We start from the raw sequence: 4,421 nt of genomic DNA, 5'->3' as shown, positions 1-4,421 counted from the left end.
TTATCATATAACACATAGCCCCGTTACATAAGTCACTTATCAATAACCAACCATAATGTCATGATAAATGTCAAAATGTTTATGTATAAACCATGTATAATGTCATGTGTGTAACTGTATCATGTATAACTAATGAAATGCATAGCAAGTAGGAAATCATCTACTTAGACTATGTAATAATGTCCATGTGAAAACAAATGTCATGTATGGTGAATAACTAGAAGTTACTCAACCCCATAGAAAATGTACAAAACAATGTTTTTGAATAAACCTAAGTTTAAATCAAATGTTATGTTTTGCAGAAAAAACAATGCTTTATGATTACAAACATTTATGCAGTAATGTTAATCGCATACATTCAAGCCTTGCGACTGTGGCGACAAACCCTTAAACGAATTAAAGGTTCATCTAAAGTTATGTAGTCGGATTCTGTCATTCCCAACTTCCAAACAAACCTAGGAAGTCGGAAACGGGAGTTGTCAATTCCTATGGTACCATTTCATAAGTCCGAGCGGCGTGATCAATGTTAATGAATGTATTATTGTCCTGATTAAACACACCAAATGTCATAACCAATGTAGCATGTGAAAACCATGTACTAGGAATGCTAAGTAAACATGCCTAGTAGAAATGTTCATGTAAAACAATGTGCTAGCATGTTAAGTAAACATACATAGCAGAAATGTCATGTAAAACAATGTGTTCCATATGCTAAGTAAACATATGCAACAAATGTGTAACAAATCAATGTGCTGGCATGCTTGACATACATAGCAAAACATAATTGAAATCATGCACTAGATATGTACTAGATGAAACTAGCATGTTTATGTCATAAAAGCATGAAAAGCACGAAAGTAACACGTATGTACATGTGTATCACCCCAAAGTATTTGAAAACGGTAAAAGAGGGGAACTATGTGCTCACTTGGGATTGCTAATTAGTCTTGAGAATAAGACCAATTTAAGCTCCAAGTATCACAGAATCAACCGGCACCTAGTATAGGTAACTATGTTAATAAATCGGCTCCTAAATCGGGAGATAGGATAGAATGAGGTTCTATAAATCAAATGAGTAATTAAACTCATATGGTATGATTTAATAGGAAAAAGGCAATTGATGGTCAAAACCGAAAGTCAAACTGTTGGCCAAACGTTTGACTTTCTGCACTACATAAGGAAAAAGGCAATAAAAAGAATGAACGAAGCTCACTTAGGGTCCTTGCTATCTTTTCTACAATGAAGACAAAGTCCCAATTCAGCTTAGAAGAGCTCCAAGCAGATGAGAGAAGAGAATGAGGAGAAATGAGCAAAGAATGAAGGAGTTTGGATGGCTATTTATAGTTGTGGTGATGCACTAGGATCATCACAAGTGTTTTGATTAGCCATTAAGCAATGAATCACAACCATACATGTGTTAGGGACAGCTGGTATTACTTGGAGAGCACATAACTTGCTCAACATTCCAAGAAAAATGCATAAACAGTCCCTGAACTATGAAACAGCAGCAAAAACAAACTTTCTGGTCGCTGGGCTGCTGAGGTGCCCCGCGTAAGAATTGGGGCTGGGCTTACGCGCCCCGCCTGAGCCGCCAGATCAGCAAACTTTCAAAATTTACAGTTTTGGTCCCTGCATGCAATCGAGTCCATTTCAGGCCTTTTTGACCCCCGTTAAACCATTTTCAAGGCTCTACAAGGTCAATAAAGTTTAGAGGACTCAAAATATGCTTGGAACATTCTAGGATGTCGGCTCGTTTGGTCGTACGGTCGCGTTGTTCGTTAAATTACGACGAAACTCAAACGGACGTGAAAACGAACCAAATTAAGTGACGAATGGAGTTTTTTGCATGCCGATCACTAAAATAAAAATAATTTAGTGTGTACAAAAATTTTGGATGTCCAGATGTGGCCAGAACTGTTACGCCCCAATTTCCACCTTTTTCAACGTACAAAATAAATAGGAATTTTTTTTTTTTTGTAAATTTCGGCATGACCCATTTGTTTAAAACCATTAACTACCTGTTTACAAAACAAGACTTCAAAGTCTAACCATCTTGACAATTCCCTAAACGGGCAAAGCGTACATTAGACCCAATATGACTACAACTACTAAGTTTTTACCCTACGACAAGACAACAACATACTACATGGACTTAAAGTACATACGACCACAAAATTGACCCATTTCAAAAGTAATTTATAACGGAAGCGTGAGGCGGGCGTAAACCAAGTGTGCACGTTCCAAGCCGTCCAATCGTCTAAGTCGAGGATTTACCTACATTAAACATCAAACTTTAAAAAGTTAGTAAAGACACTTATTTAGTCCACAATACCAATATGGTAATTGCAATCGTCTATATACTTCCATTTCTTATACGCTTTCGATTACCCACTTTAGTGGGTATGGCACACAATCTCATATTGAGATTCAAGCATTTCGCATTCGACCCGATAACATCGGGTTAATTGCTTTTAACTTAAAAATCATTCGTTCTATCCGTATAACGGATTGAACTTTATGCATACGATTTTTGCTTACATGACCACCCGTTCTAGACGGATGGTCTCATATCCTTACTCGACCTAGTTGCAAGAACCGGTCGGTTTGCATAACTTAGCATAATTCTTCTTTAGCATAAACGAGTCCGCAAGGGATTTACCATTCATTTATTAACACCGCATTAACTAAAACATAGGATGATTCTTATAACAAGGGTTGTTCATTATAATTACTAACGAATAATAAAAAGAAATAAACTTTCGTATGTAACGGATCATACCTCGGTCTTGTACACCTTCCGCCCTATTAGTGTTCGTGCTTTCTTCCTTCACGCCTACAATATAACATTCGTTTGCTTACTTAGTCAAATTCAAATCATTTCAGCATTTTCTTTTCATACCACACATATAATCATCTCTTAAGCATTTTATCAAACACTTGGTGGGCATTATATTTACAAGCATAATGTACAAGTACTCATAGCATGGATTCTACTTTGTTTACTTCCTAGTCTAACAAAATCAATTTAATTCATATCTTTTCTTTCATTTTATGCTAACTCATCTAATTTATCTATCACATACAAGATCATGCATCAAATCACAATTGTAAGTATATTGTAGTAATCATCATATTCATCAAAGTCTTACATCAAATGGGTATAAACCCTAACCCCTTCAATAATCGAAATTAGACAGAATTCTCAACCTATTATGAGTTCCTTACTTACAATTGCATCAGAAATTCACCTAATTCACGTTTGGGTTAAAAACCCACTTTTCATCACTCACCAAAAACAGGAATTTCGACTTACCTTTTGATGTTCAAGCTTAGATGGTTGAAAATTCAGGTTCTAGCATTGGTTTGGGCTCTCAATTTCTCCCTAATCTTGATAATATCTAAGAGCTAGGGTTTCCCCCTTTTTGGTCTCTGCCTCATCGAACAACAACACACACCAGTGTGTTTGTTTTTGTGAACTTTTTAGAGTAGTAAGATTTTTATTACAACTTACAAATTCAGCCCTTATGGTTATAAGTGTTGGCATTTATCACACTAACTTTCTTTCTTATTAACTAGTATCACTTTCTTTTAATTGGGTTAAATTTTCTTACACTTTTATACACTTAAAGCAGCATAAACGAATAGCATATTTTGTGGTGTTACAATTCTACCCTCCTTAAAAGAGGTTTCGTCCCCGAAACCTGAATACATAACAATTTAAATGTTGACATACCAAAGAGGAAAGGGTAGTATCTTCGCATTTCATCTTCTGATTCCCACGTAAGTTCCGACCCCTTTCGGTGCTGCCATTGCACCAACACTTGTTTAACGGCTTTGTTACGAAGGTTCTTTACTTTTGCGTCTTTAATGGCTATTGGCCTCTCGACATAATTCAACCCCTCATCTAACTCGATATCATCGAGAGGTACTAATGCTGTTTCATCCGCAAGACACTTTCTCAATTGCGATACGTGGAAGGTATTGTGAATTCCGTCTAGAGTAGGCGGTAATTCTAATCGATATGCAACCCTTCCAATTCGAGCCAAGACTTTAAACGGCCCAATATACCGAGGGCCTAATTTGCCCCGTTTACGAAAACGGATTATGCCTTTCCATGGCGACACCTTCAACAGAACGAAATCTCCAACTTGAAATTCAATGGGACGCTTTCTCTTGTCTCCATAAGCTTTTTGCCGATCCTGGGCTGCTTTCAGGCGAGCCCTAATCAATTCAATCTTTTCATTTGTCATTGCTATTAAATCACTTGGCGCGAGCTCCCTCTGCCCCACTTCACCCCAACATACGGGAGTTCTACATTTCCTCCCATATAGTAATTCGTATGGTGCCATTTGAATGCCACTGTGGTAACTATTGTTATACGAAAATTCCACTAGTGGTAAATGGTCATCCCAATTTCCCCC

The 4,421-nt window shown here is 37.1% G+C and overlaps 1 long non-coding RNA gene across 1 annotated transcript; it reads right to left on the bottom strand.

Moving 5' to 3' along the window:
- Positions 1–2,036: 2,036 nt before the first annotated feature.
- On the bottom strand, positions 2,037–3,402 carry LOC110926852. Its single transcript, XR_002585411.1, has 3 exons — positions 3,314–3,402; positions 2,780–2,833; positions 2,037–2,274 (listed from the first exon to the last, which is right to left on the bottom strand). It is a non-coding gene; the product is annotated as an uncharacterized LOC110926852 (long non-coding RNA).
- Between the last annotated feature and the right edge of the window lie 1,019 nt (positions 3,403–4,421).

Source organism: Helianthus annuus, chromosome 8 (genome assembly GCF_002127325.2).
Source record: "Helianthus annuus cultivar XRQ/B chromosome 8, HanXRQr2.0-SUNRISE, whole genome shotgun sequence".
In the NCBI taxonomy this organism is placed as follows: Eukaryota; Viridiplantae; Streptophyta; class Magnoliopsida; order Asterales; family Asteraceae; genus Helianthus; species Helianthus annuus.
The sequence above is the reverse complement of the archived record's forward strand: the minus strand, read 5'-3'. Positions and strand labels throughout refer to the sequence as shown.